Below are 14,949 nucleotides of genomic sequence, written 5' to 3' on the forward strand. Positions count from 1 at the left end.
CTTTCAAAAATGTGGATGTGTCCACGTTGCGCTTTGGGGCGTTTCCTGTTGCGGGAGCTAGGCCTACCCACACAAGTGAGGTATCATTTTTATCGGGAGACTTGGGGGAACGCTGGGTGGAAGGAAATTTGTGGCTCCTCTCAGATTCCAGAACTTTCTGCCACAGAAATGTGAGGAACATGTGTTTTTTTAGCCAAATTTTGAGGTTTGCAAAGGATTCTGGGTAACAGAACCTGGACTGAGCCCCACAAGTCACCCCATCTTGGATTCCCCTAGGTCTCTAGTTTTCAGAAATGCACAGGTTTGGTAGGTTTCCCTAGGTGCCGGCTGAGCTAGAGGCCAAAATCTGCAGGTAGGCACTTCGCAAAAATCACCTCTGTTTTCTTTCAAAAAATTTGATGTGTCCACGTTGCGCTTTGGGGCGTTTCCTGTCGCGGGCTCTAGGCCTACCCACACAAGTGAGGTATCATTTTTATCGGGAGACTTGGGGGAACGCTGGGTGGAAGGAAATTTGTGGCTCCTCTCAGATTCCAGAACTTTCTGCCACAGAAATGGAAGGAACATGTGTTTTTTTAGCCAAATTTTGAGGTTTGCAAAGGATTCTGGGTAACAGAACCTGGTCAGAGCCCCACAAGTCACCCCATCTTGGATTCCCCTAGGTCTCTAGGTTTAAAAAATGGACAGGTTTGGTAGGTTTCCCTAGGTGCCGGCTGAGCTAGAGGGCAAAATCTATAGGTAGGCACTTCGCAAAAATCACCTGTTTTCTTTAAAAAAAATGGGATGTGTCCACGTTGCGCTTTGGGGCGTTTCCTGTCGCAGGCGCTAGGCCTACCCACACAAGTGAGGTATCATTGTTATCGGGAGACTTGGGGGAACATAGATTAGCAAAACAAGTGTTATTGCCCCTTGTCTTTCTCTAGATTTTTTCCTTCCAAATATAGGAGAGTGTGTAAAAAAGACATCTATTTGAGAAATGCCCTGTAATTCACATGCTAGTATGGTCACCCCGGAATTCAGAGATGTGCAAATAACCACTGCTCCTCAACACCTTATCTTGTGCCCTTTTTGGAAATACAAAGGTTTTCTTGATAGCAATTTTTTACTCTTTATATTTCAGCAAATGACTTGCTGTATACCCGGTATGGAATGAAAACGCACTGCAGGGTGCAGCTCATTTAAAGGCGCTGGGTTCCTCGGGTTCTTGATGAACCTACAAGCCCTATATATCCCCGCAACCAGAGGAGTCCAGCAGACGTAACGGTATATTGCTTTCGATAATCTGACATTGCAGGGAAAAGTTACAGAGTAAAACGTAGAGACAAATTTATGTTTTTTTCACCTCAATTTCAATATTTTTCTTTTTCAGTTGTTATTTTCTGTAGGAAACCCTTGTAGGATCTACACAAATGACCCCTTGCTGAATTCAGAATTTTATCTACTTTTCAGAAATGTTTAGGTTGCTGGGATCCAGCATTGATTTCATGCCCATTTCTGTCACTGACTGGAAGGAGGCTGAAAGCACAAAAAATTGCAAAAATGGTGTATGTCCCAGTAAAATTCCCTAATTGTGTTGAAAACTTGGGTTTTCTGATTCAAGTCTGCCTGTTCCTGAAAGCTGGGAAGCTGTTGAGTTTAGCACCGCAAACCCTTTGTTGATGCCATTTTCAGGGGAAAAACCACAAGCCTTCTTCTGCAGCCACTTTTTCATTTTTTTTAGAAAAAAACGAAATTTTCACTGTATTTTGGCTAATTTCTTGGCCTCCTTCAGGGGAACCCACAAAGTCTGGGTACCTCTAGAATCCCTAGGATGTTGGAAAAAAAGGACGCAAATTTTGCTTGGTTAGCTTATGTGGACAAAAAGTTATGAGGGCCTAAGCGCGAACTGCCCTAAATAGGCAAAAAAAGGCCTGGCACAGGAGGGGGAAAAGGCCTGGCAGCGAAGGGGTTAAAAATGCCAGTACACCTTAGAACATTGCTGAAGAACAAGACGTGGGCAGTGACACTGTTAGACAGCACAGCAGAGGTCACAATATGTCACCAGAGTCTGAAAGGTCATCTGAATCCGACAGCAACTAGCGATTACATTGCAGTTGAGAATGCAGACAATTTCATCCTCCCACCCGACAGGGTTTATGATTTAAAAATCCAAATTGAGGGAGACGTAGCACGCATTATTAGTGTGATATTCTGGGATGGACCTAGTTGTGATATCCTGCTGGCCGAGAGGTACTGGCCACCTGAGCACGTCAGTAAGCTACCACATGGGGAAGATGTCATTTTGCCTTCTTTCTCTGATCTTCTTCCTGTCAATTGGGCTTTAGCGCAGACACCTGCATTGGACCGCAATCATGTAGGTTAGGACAAGGACTCACCTTGTCATGTAATACCTATTAGGTCTACACCCCAGCCTCAGCCACAATATCCTGTTGAACATGAAGCTAAAGCTCCAGTGAGGAAGATCCTCACTCAGCTCGAGTACCAGGGAGTAATTGAGCCCTGTGTCTCTGCAATGAATAACTTGTTATTCCCCGCTGCAAAACCCAACCATTCATACAGAATAGTCTTAGATTAAAGACACTTAAACAGTCATACACGCACATAGGCTATAGAAAATTCACATAGCACATCACTAATTAACAACATAGTGTGCAAAAAATACAAAACAAGCTTGTATATTTCCAATGTTTATTCTGCCAAAACTTAACACATGAAAGTCGGGACCTGAGTGCATTCTCATTTGGCTCAAAAAAACGCTTCTGCTGTTTGCCCCAAGGCTACAAGAGTAGACCAGGGCTGTTCTCATCCCCTGTAACATCAATATTACATGATATTGATCCCGAGGCGTTGTCTTAGGTGGATGACATCTATCTCACAGATGACGACCTCAACATTCATCTTGCCAGGATCGGATCATTTTAGGATTGGCAGCACTTGGTTACAAATGTAATCACAGCAAATCTAAAATAGCCTTCCTCAGCGTATTATTTCTGGAATACGAGCTATCAAACGAGGGCAAGAGCCTGGCCCTGCACTTTCTAGAGAAATGTGCTCAACTGCAACCGCCAGATACAATCAAGAAACTACAGTCTTTATTTGGTTTCTTTAACTTTGGCAGAACTTACATTCCTGACTATGCACAACGTATCAAGCCACTTTATGACTTAATGTGCCCTGATTTTTCTAGCAGACACTGGACAGTTGAACACACATGCATCCTTATGGAATTGCAGCAGGACATGCTAGAAGCAACACACTTGCACACCCGGGACAACCAAAAAATGTGGTCATCAGAACAATTAGTGGTGCCATTGGGTTCACTTATGTCACCTTTGACGAAGGGGACACAGAACAAAAATATCACCTATACTCCAATGCACAACAACCTTTTGCATCCACAGAAAAAATGATAGCTGCAGTTCAGATGGCTGTTAATAAGGAGAGGCCAAATGCCCAGGAGAAACGCATTATTGTTGTTACCCCGGTGCCAGCTTTAGAGGCCGTCACCAAAGCAAGCGTTCCCAGTGCTAAAGCATTAGATCCACACTGGATTCAGTGGACAACCTCCCTGACTGCCACTGATGTTGATTACATCTTTGATCCAAAACTTCAGACACAAGAATTTCTCCAATACGAACAGGAGTACCCCGCACCTCTATATTTTTCCACTTGACAAATACCATGCTGTTATTTACACGAATGGTTCAGCACAACCAGCTGTAGGTGCCAAACAACATTACTCAGCCGCTTGTGCAGCTGTGAGCGGAGTAGTGAAGGATCGTGCATTCCACCCTCACAATACCTACACGAAGACCCTAGGGGACTGCACAGTTCAGCTGGCTGAACTCAAAGCTCTTACCTTAGCGCTAGAACACACAGAGCCAGGACTACTGACTTTGATTGTCTAAGTCTCATACTACTGCATCCAGTCCTACAATAATTACCTTAATCATTGGCAATTGAATGGGTTTAGAGATTCCAAAGGGAACACAATAAAACACAGAACTCTGTGGGGAAGGGTAGCTGATCTCAAGGATAAGCTACCTTGTGTCCATGCAGTACAAACATTAGGCCCCCAAAGTTTAGGAGTACACGTTGTCGGCAACAGTTAGGTTGATGAAGTGGCCAAATCTGCAGTAGCTATGGCTTATGTGGCTGCAGTGACTGGTTCTTATATGAGATTGGATAATGACATTTTGACTGCTGTGAAAGCATCAGCTGGAAGTAAGTCTCTTCCAAAAGTATACCCTACAAAATACTCTTACCACATCAGTGCATAGAAGGTTGCCTACGCAACACTTCCTGGGGTTGGAGATCAAGTGATCCCCAACCAAGACCAGATATTAGATCTGGTAAATGCAGCGCATGAGGGAATTGCATATGCACCTGCTGGTATTTCGGGCACATCAACACTCTCACAGAAGTGCTTCTGGTGGCCGTGTCCATACAAACAGACAAAACTATACATCCTTTGTTGTGACACCTGCCAGCAAATAAAGGGTTCAAACATCAAGCGCCCACCACAGACATCCCTCTTAGTGTCCAACAGGCCACTACAATGTGTAGACCATTGCGGTCCCCTACAACCTGATGGTGCACACAAATACATCCTATTCACTGTGGATTCTTGTTCTAGGTTCCTGTGGGTGTGAGTGTGGTCACAGTGGTCGGCTGACGCTCGAACTGTTATCAAAGACTTGTTGATCATTATCAGTACATTTGCAGCATTCCATTCAGACCAGGGCCCTGCTTTTGCCTCTAAGGCATTCAGGGATACCATGGAGACAATGGGTGTTGAATTCCATTACTCCTCATGATACCATCCCGAGGGAAATTTGGTCATGGAGAGGAGGAATTGTGATCAAAAGCAGTCCTTAACAGATAGAGTATTAGGTTCTGGCCTCAGTTGGCTTCATCACCTATATGGGGTCCAGAGAGCACTGAATTGTCTGCCAAGAAGGTCCTTGGGGGGACGCACTCCTTATGAGGTTCTCTTTGGGATACCTATGTATGTCCCAGATCTTGATGGCCCTGCTTTGATGGCAGCAGATACCCCTTTTGACATAAATGGACATCTCACTGTCTTGTGATGATAAATCAGCCACCAGTGCTGCCACCTTAGGAATAAGGGATTTACCAACAACTTCTACTGGCTGGATTCCTAAAGTTGGGGATCTGGTTCACGAGAAGATCGCTGTGAAGAAGGAATTCGGTTCATCCAACAAAGCACTGGTCCCAGTCCTGGGAACACAAGGTACCAGAACTGTCATCTTACTACCACTGCCAGGCTCCAAAGCTAACAGATTCATTTCCATTGACAAAGTCAAACTTCACCATGTGGCCAATCCTGCTCAGTAGACCCAGAGGTCCCTTGGGTAGCTTCCATCCCCTCTCACTACCCAACAGGACATACCACTTCAGAGAAGAAACAAAAACACTTCTAAATACACAAGCATTTCTAACAATGCTACAAATACCTCCTCGACCATGGGGAGGCTGATTCCTGTTATCTCTTCAATGACAACACCTGTCCAAGATGTGGCTGTTTTCTGTTCCAACACAACACAAACTGACATCATCGTCTACCATGAGCCTCCATGCAAAGTGGATTCATACACCTGTAATGCACCTGCTCCTACGTTTGCAGAGACTGCTTCTGGTTACTTCATCGACATTCATGACCTTTCTTCTGCTTCATCCGCACCTGCTATTGAAACTGTTTCAAAGACACGTAAGCTGTATCTATGGCTTAAAAATAACTATTTAATTTATCCATATAACTATCTATGGTTATCCTTGAAATTATTTTCATTTTTCCTGTGGACTGGTTACATGACTGTTTTCTTCTTGCTTATAAATGGTCATTACCTTCCTGAATGTACCACTGTTGAGCCTGTGGATGAAGTCTTAACCCCATCTCATCCCTCACATAAGGTCTGAAGAGACTTGTCCCTTGTGAACATTTCAGCTGTACCAATTCCTGATGGGATTGTGTGGGATAAAGTCCTATTTGATATATACAGGCCTACTGCGGTCATTCAAATTCCATATGTCTTCAAAATGTCTATGACTGATGTAATTACACCTGGTGTTGTATCTGATGATTGGGATGTCCAGACAGTTGATTCAATGTTACCTGAAATGAAGGACTATTCAGTAATTGAAAGTGATGATGTATACACAAAAACAAAGAATTATGGCAAATGTTCTGCTATAACAACTGGGGACATTACTACCTGCACCACGCAACTAGACATAGATCAATATTTAACTATACACAGTGGAAACACTGTTCAACTCCACCTGTGGGGTGCCCAAAATATTATTCAGACAAATTCACTTATTTTTCTGGGCATGACACAAAAAATCCAGAGTCATATTATTTCAAGTTTCCTCCTTCAAGAATTAGACAAAATGTTGCTAGCTGACACAAAACTGATCTATTTGTTTTCCTTTATTTCCCGACTTGCAGGTGAAGGTTTCAAATACTGGAAGAACACTATTGATTTAAAGAGTGTAAGAGAAACACAAAATTAGCAAATACAGGGTAGGTAAGCTTTATTTAGAGTGTGCCTTATTCCACTGCAAATGATCTTTTTAAATGATACCATTCAACAGACATCCTGTATGGGGTTAGTGAAAATGAAATAAATAAATGCTCCCAGTATCCACAAACCAGCAAAATGTATTAACTGGCAATCCGTCCTGAATGTCCGCAAGGAAGAACTAGATGCAAAGGTTTAGGCTGGTACCTATAACTTCACTTTCCAGTCCCGGTGGATGGTTACTATGGCCAATGGACACAAATGGGTGTCAAGCACGTTTTGTGAATTCCACAGGGGGTTTCAAGATTAGCCGGCCAGACCCTTGCTTTGTCGCGGGTCAACACACAGGTATAGGTACATAGCTGCAGTTAAGGAACATCTTAACACTCTTTCTGAAGATATAGACTTGCAGGACTTCTTGTTAGGTCCTAGAAAGCCATGCTCAAAGTTTGTTTCATCTATGCCAAATATAATGAGATCTGGAAGCTTTCTCAGATAGAAGCTGCTGCGCATTTAAGGCAGATAGACAAGAAAAACTTAGAAAAGGCTTTAGCAGTTGTCGACAACGGCATGAACACTCTGTCCAACAGTATTTATTGCCTAACAAACATTGTCCCTCATTATGACATTGGCGGTAAATCCCACTTACTGCCATGCTGACAGCCGCCAACGTACCGCTGCTGCGGCGGATATCCATTCACTATATTATGACACACACACACCAATCTGTCAATATTCAGCCACAGACATAAGTCCGCCACACCAAAGGTCAGTGATAAACTGGCAGTACCAAAGCCCTCGCCGTTACGCCAACAGAACAACGTGCATCACATTATGACCCACGATTCACCATGGCAGACATTCAACCGCAGTAAACCATTGGCAGTACACACCGCTGGGCTCAAAATACACACACACACATACAAAAGAAGACCACATTGGACAATTCAAACTACACACACCTGACACCCATACACACACCACACCCACACCACTAGAAAACACACACCCACACTACCCACAACCCCTAACAAATACAAACCATTGCCAACAGACTGACATCATGACTACAGACAAGACCAGACCCACACACCACCATCACCTATACACCATCCAGGCACCTTACATCACACACCCCAACACATCACCCTACACACCCTCACCCACACTACTCACACAACACCCATGGCACCACAAAGACACTCCCGATTCTCAGAGGAGGAGCTAAGGGTCATGGTGGAGGAAATCAGCCAGGTGGAGCCACAGCTATTTGGAGCACAGGTGCAGCAGATATCCATTGCTAAGAAAATGGAGCTATGGCAGAGAATTGTGGACAGGGTCAATGCCGTGGGACAGCACCCCAGAACCAGGGATGACATCAGGAAGAGGTGGAATGACCTACGGTGGAAGGTACGTTCCATAGCAGCAAGACACCAACTCGATGTACAGAGGACTGGCGGTGGACCTCCACCTCCTCCCCCACAACTAACAACATCGGAGGAGCAAGTCTTGGCAATCATGCATCCTGAGAGCCTGGCAGGATTAGCAGGAGGACTGAACTCTGGTAAGTCAACTCTCTACTACTATCACCCCCTACCTGCATGCTATCACATACCCCCACCCTCATCCTCACTTCCATCACTCCACTACCTCCCACACACCCCACCATCACATCTCACTCATCCCAGTGCTAAGCCCTGCATGCCATACCAAAGCATGGACACCACTCACAGACCTTCATGGACACCTATCACCAAAGCATGCACACTAGAGAGAATCAGCTAGCCCACCACATACCAACTTACACAAGTTAAAGCTGCCAGGGCAATGATAACCAAAGAGGGCAACTAACTGATGCACAATATGTCACACACAGAAACAATAACACTGCATTCACATCCCCACAGGTACCCCAGCCAATGTCAGCGGAGAAGAGGTGCCAGCAATGGCCAGTCCACCCACAGAAGAGGCTCACAGTGATGACAGCGACTCTGGACGCCTGGATCTGGATGACCAACCTGGCCCATCAGGGACCTCTGGACAGTCGGTAACCCAGCCACAGTCACACACCACTGCAGAGCCTCCCCTTCAGGAAACACCACCACAGCACCCACCCAGCGTACCCACACCTCTGTCCCCAGGACACATCAATCAGCAGTGTGTCCACCACTACAGGGACCCCAGGGCACACCTCGCCCCCAAGACAATCAGGGGCCTGGGGTCAGTGGCAGTGGGCACACAGTTCAGGGGACAGAGGCACAGGACAACAGAGAAACTGGGAGGAGTGCTGTGCTCCAGGGAGAGGACGGGCCCAGGGAACCGACTCTCCAGGAGGCACTTGCAAAGATCCTGGGAGCATAGCAGCATTCCCAGGATATGCTGGGACAGATCCTGGCCAAAGAGCAGGAGAGCAGGCGGCTGCAGGAGGGACAGTTCCATGGGACCAGGGAGGACTTGCAAGCCATTAACACCACCCTGGTCTCCATTGCAGGGGTGCTGGCAGACATGGCCAACATCATGAGAGAGGCAGCCTCACTGCCTGAACTGACTTCCACCTCTGCTGCCGCTAGTGGACAGGAGGCCTTGCCACAGGACCAACAGGCCACCAGCACCACTCCCCCTGCAGAAGGAGAACCACCCCGCAAACGTTCCCTGCAATCCAAGCAGAAGCCAGAGACTATTGGCAAGGCCCCCACCAGGAAATGAGACTCTCCTGATTGTCAACCTTGTGTCTCACTCTGTCACCTTGTCCACCTTGAACTGCCATTGCTCCCCTTCCTATGCCCCTTTGGACAATGCACTTGTGCTACATATAGACTGGAACTATACCCTGGACTTTCCTCCATCATCACCCCAGCCCAATGAACTTGACCCCCTACTCCTTAGCAAACACCCTTTGAAAAAATACGTATAGAGTATGTCAAATGATTTCAGTATGTATTAGTTTAACCAGATTCAAACATTGCATTCCAAATGTACAGTAATGTTCACGTTGTAAAGACCTGTAGTTGGCTGCAGTGATCACACCAGGAGCTATAGTGGGGCACCAAGATCTGCAAAATGAGTTGCCAAAGGGTACAGTGAGTGGGCATTGAAGTGGGAAATAACAGCATGCCAGTGACCAAGGTGGACAAGGTGACAGAGTGAGACACAAACAAGCCTTATGAGGCCTGCCTTTTGCTGGGCCTCAAAAAGTTCCATAGGTGGACCAGGTGCTCATCCCAAGTGGAGCTAAAGACAGATATATCATCTAGATATGCTGCACTAAAAGCTTCCAACCCTTGCAGGACTGTGTTCACCAACCTTTGAAAAGTGTCAGGTGCATTTTTCAAACCAAATGGCATAACAGTGAACTGATAGTGCCCTCCAATGGTGGAAAATAATGTTTTAGGTTTAGCATCTTCTGACAACTTAATCTGCCAATACCCTGCAGTTAAGTCAACAGTGCTTAGAAACTTGGCAGAAGCCAGTGTATCTATTAGCTCGCCTGCCCTGCGTATAAGGTGAGCATCAGCTTTGGTTACTTGATTGAGTCCTCTGTAGTCCACACAAAACCTCATTTCCTTTTTACCATCTTTACTGTGAGGTTTTGGGACAAACACCACTGGGCTAGCCCATGGGCTCTTTGAAGGCTCAATCACTCCTAGATCCAGCATTTTCTGTACCTCTTGTTTTCTGCAATCTCTGACATGGGCAGGCTGCCTATAAATCTTACTTTTGACAGGTAAACTGTCTCCAGTGTTCATTGTGTGCTCACACCAGGTAGTTGTACCTTGGATCAGTGAGAAGAGGTCAGAGAATTGACCTAAAAAATGTATACAGTTGTCCTTCTGCTCAGCAGTAAGGCAATCTGCAAGCACCACCCCCTCCACTAAGCCATCAGCTTCAGTGGTCGAGAAAAGGTCAGGGAGAGGGTCACTCTCTTCCTCCTGCCCCTCATCAGTTGCCATGAGCAGGGTTAAGTCAGCCCTGTCATAGTAAGGTTTCAGGCGATTGACATGGAGCACCCTAAGGGGACTCCTGGCAGTGCCCAGGTCTACCAAGTAGGTGACCTCACCTTTCTTTTCAACAATGAGATGGGGTCCACTCCATTTGTCCTGGAGTGCTCTTGGGGCCACAGGATCCAATACCCACACCTTCTGTCCTGGGTTGTACTGGGTCAGGACAGCCTTCTGGTCATGCCATTGCCTTTGGAGCTCTTGGCTGGCCTGAAGGTTTTTACTTGCCATTTTCATGTAATCAGCCATTCTGGATCTTAGGCCAAGTACATAGTCCACAATGTCTTGCTTTGGAGCTTTGAAAGGTTGTTCCCAACCCTCCTTCACAAGAGAAAGGGGACCTCTCACAGGGTGTCCAAAGAGGAGTTCAAAGGGGCTAAAGCCCACTCCTTTTTGGGGTACCTCCCTGTAAGCAGAAAGGAGGCATGGCAACAGGACATCCCATCTCCTTCTGAGTTTTTCAGGGAGTCCCATCATCATACCTTTGAGAGTGTTATTAAATCTCTCAATCAGACCATTTGTCTGTCAATGATAAGGAGTAGCAAACTTATAAGTTACACCACACTCCTTCCACATAGCTATGAGGTATGCAGACATGAAGTTACTACCTCGGTCTGACATCACTTCCTTAGGGAAACCCGCTCTGGAAAAGATTCCCAGGAGGGCTTTTGCCACTGCAGGAGCTGTAGTAGTCCTTAAGGGATTTGCTTCAGGATACTTAGTGGCATGGTCCAATACCACAAGGATAAACGTATTGCCTGAAGCTGTTGGAGGGTTGAGGGGGCCAACTATGTCAACCCCTACCCTTTCAAAGGGCAACCCAACTACAGGAAGTGAATTAAAGGGGCCTTAGGTGTGCCACCAGTCTTGCCACTGGCTTGGCAGGTCACACAGGAGCAACATAACTCCATAGTGTCCTCTGACATGTGAGGCCAGTGAAACAATGGAACAAGTCTGTCCCAAGTTTTACTCTGGCCCAAATGCCCAGCCAAAGGAATATCATGTGCCAAGGTCAGAAGAAACTCCCTATACTGCAAAGGGATGACCAATCTCCTGGCAGCTCCAGGTTTAGGGTCCCTTGATTCAGTGTAGAGGAGGTTATCTTCCCAATAGACCTTATGGCTATCAGTGATTTCCCCATTCTGCTATTTGACAGCTTGCTGTCTTAAACCCTCTAGTGTAGGACAGGTCTGCTGTGCCACACTCAGCCCTTCCCTAGCAGGTCCCCCTGCACCCAAAAGCTCAGCAGTGTCTGCTGCCAGCTCATCTGGTGTAGGTTCTGCACAGGGAGAGGATTCATCTTCCTCAAAAGGGGAATCTTCTGGAGAGGAAGGGATAGTGGGCAAGGATTTACCCTTTCTACCTGGGAGCACTTGGTCCATTATTTCAGGATCCAAGCTTCCCTGTCCTCTTTGCTTCTGGGTCTGAGCCATTGTGAGAGCAAAGATATGCCCTGGAATGCCCAGTATTGCTGCATGAGCCTCCAACTCCACTTCAGCCCAAGTTGATGTCTCCAAATCATTGCCTAGTAAGCAGTCTACAGGTGGAGCAAGGGGAAAATTCCATCGACCCACAGGAGATTTCTTCTTGGCTTCCAGTGCAGAGTGAAGGCAGTCAGCCCCCAGAGCATGCACCACCAGGAAACAGTCGAGAAAGCTGGCAGGATTAGTCACTACAATGTTGCTGGTAGTCTTCTTGCTACTTTGTTGCAATTTTGCAGGCGTCCTGGAGCAGTCAGCGGTTGATCCGTGGCAGAGGTCGAAGAGAGAGATGCAGAGGAACTCTGGTGAATTCTTGCAAGTAATTATCTGAGGAAAAGCCCACAGGAGAGACCCTAAATAACCCTCAGAGGAGGATTGGCCACCTAGTCAGGTAAGCACCTATCAGGGGGGGTCTCTGATGGCAGAGAAAGCATAAGCACTGAGGTTATAATTAGCAGAGCCTCAGTGACACAGTTAGTCACTACACAGGGACACACATTCAGGCCACAAACTATGAGCACTGGGGTCCTGGCTAGCAGGGTCCCAGTGATACAGGCAAAAACAAACACACATACATGTGAAAAATGGGGGTAACATGCCAGGCAAGATGGTACTTTCCCACACCATCACATTAGGGATGCTGCTATTCCTCAGGATAAAGGCGTCATGCACCGACCCAGGATACTTAGTATTGACATGGGAGATGTACTAGTCCGCCAGGCCCACCATCTGGACATTCATGGAATGATAGCTTTTTTGATTTCGGAATACCTGTTCATTTTGCCGGGAGGGGACAAATGCAGTATGTTTTCCATCAATTGCCCCAATTATGTTTGGAGATATGTCCCATTGTATAGAATTCAGGTTTCAATGTGGCCAAATCCTCCACTTGTGGGAAAACAATGTAGCTGCACATGTGTTTAATCAGGGCAGGCAGCACTCTGGTCAGCACTCTTGAGAACATTGGCTGTGACATTCCTGCTGCCAAGCCCACTGTCACTTGGAAACAACCAGTTGCCAAGAAATGGAGCACTGATAGAACTTGCACAAGAGGGGGAATCCCAGTGGGGTGATGGATAGCAGATACCAGGTCAGGCTCTAATTGGGCACACAGATCCGTTATAGTGGCCCTGTCAAGTCTGTAGTTGAGGATAATGGGCCTGTCCTCCATTGTTGCCAAGTCCACCAGGGGTCTGTACACGGGGTATGTCTCCATCTCCTATTCATCTGCAGCGGTTGCAGTCTGAGGGACAAAGGAGTGAGGAACTGGTCACAAACTGAACATTGGAGCCACAACAGTACAATGCATGATGTCAATTTTAAATGTATAAGTGGCATTTGTCCTGTATGTCCAATTGTGAACTGTGACGCAGTTATAATCCAGGGCCTGCCCACCCCTCCTCTGAAATGGCGTCAGTCTGCCCTGTGTGGATGGAAAGGTGGAAGTGAGGTAATTCAGCTGATGTTGTGCGGTGCTGCGGGAGGCGGTCGGGAACCGCTGTGCAACTCCTCACTGGATAACATTTAGCCCTATGGAGTACAGTGGCCAATGGTGATGTACCCCGGTGGTGACGTTATGCACTGCGCAGACTTTACTGCCATTTTCTATCTGTTCTCTTACTTGCTACCTGACCTTCAACAGGAGAGGGCCTACACTGCTTGTGCTGCTGGGACCTGTGTCTGGGACCTACCATGGCGCGTGTGACTGGCGAAAGGGCCCCTGCCTTCACCTCAGAGTAGTTGGATAGACTGGTGGATGGGGTCGTACCTCAATACGGACTGCTGTATGGGCGTCCAGACCAACAGGTGGGTACACTGTGAGTAGAATGCATGGGGCACTGCATTCACTGCCCTGGAGTGGTGTGTGTGAAGGACTCATGTGGGGGGGATGGTGCATGTCCCCTGGGTGGCGTACAGCTTGTGGGCTGGGCCCTTTGTGTGCAAATGGCGATGTGAAGGGATATGGTGGGCCAAAAGTTTAACAGCCAGGACGGTTTGACTAAGGCTTTCCCTGTGTGTATTTCTCTGGAGGTCAGCGCCCATCAAAAGAAGGGTATATGGTGTGCCATCACCAAGGACGTGCGGATCCTGGGGGTTTACGGCAGGCGGAGCACCAACTGTCATAAACGGTGTGAGGAATTGAGATGTTGGGCACGCAAGATGGTGGAGGCCCAGCTGGGGATGGCCTCCCAACGAGGAAGAGGTGCCTGTCGAACCCTGACCTCCCTGATGGCCCGCATACTGGCCGTGGCCTATCCGGAGCTGGATGGGTGCTTGAGGGGATCACAGCAGACACAAGGGGATGAGTACAGTGCCCGTCATTACAACTTACGCCTGCTAGGGTTGTATCCGGGTGGGAGATGTGTGTCAGTGGGTGCCCCTGGGCCAGGCCTGACATTACAGAGTAGGTCCAAAGTTGGGCATAGTTCTGGAGTGATATTCCGTCTACCTAGCTTCTAGTTTTCCTCTACTGGGCAGTGCCATGTGGGTCCCAGGTATGCTGCAATTGGTGGGATGTGTCCCTCCTCATGCCCTGGTGGCTAGCATAGGTACTGTTACTGAATTGCATAGTGTGTAGGCCTGTTTCCTGTGTGTGAGTGTGGTATGTATGCCAACAGTGGTGTTGATGCAGCCAATGACCATGTGTATCCTTTGCCTCTACCCCACCTTTTTGTTTTGTCATCCTGTCCTTATGTGAATTAGCATAATCTGGCGGAGGAGCAGAGGCACCGGCGACGGAGGGAGCTGCATTCCACAGGTTCCAGGAGGCAGAGTCCACTGATGGTGAGGGCACCAGTGTGACGAAGGGCGATGGGAGCACCACGGCGGAGACAGGAGGAGACAGTTTAGACACAGATACCTCCTCCAATGGAAACTCCCTGGTGGTGGCAGACACTTCTGTGACCACCCCAGCAACAGGTACATCCG

Source organism: Pleurodeles waltl, chromosome 3_2 (assembly GCF_031143425.1).
Source record: "Pleurodeles waltl isolate 20211129_DDA chromosome 3_2, aPleWal1.hap1.20221129, whole genome shotgun sequence".
Classification (NCBI taxonomy): domain Eukaryota; kingdom Metazoa; phylum Chordata; class Amphibia; order Caudata; family Salamandridae; genus Pleurodeles; species Pleurodeles waltl.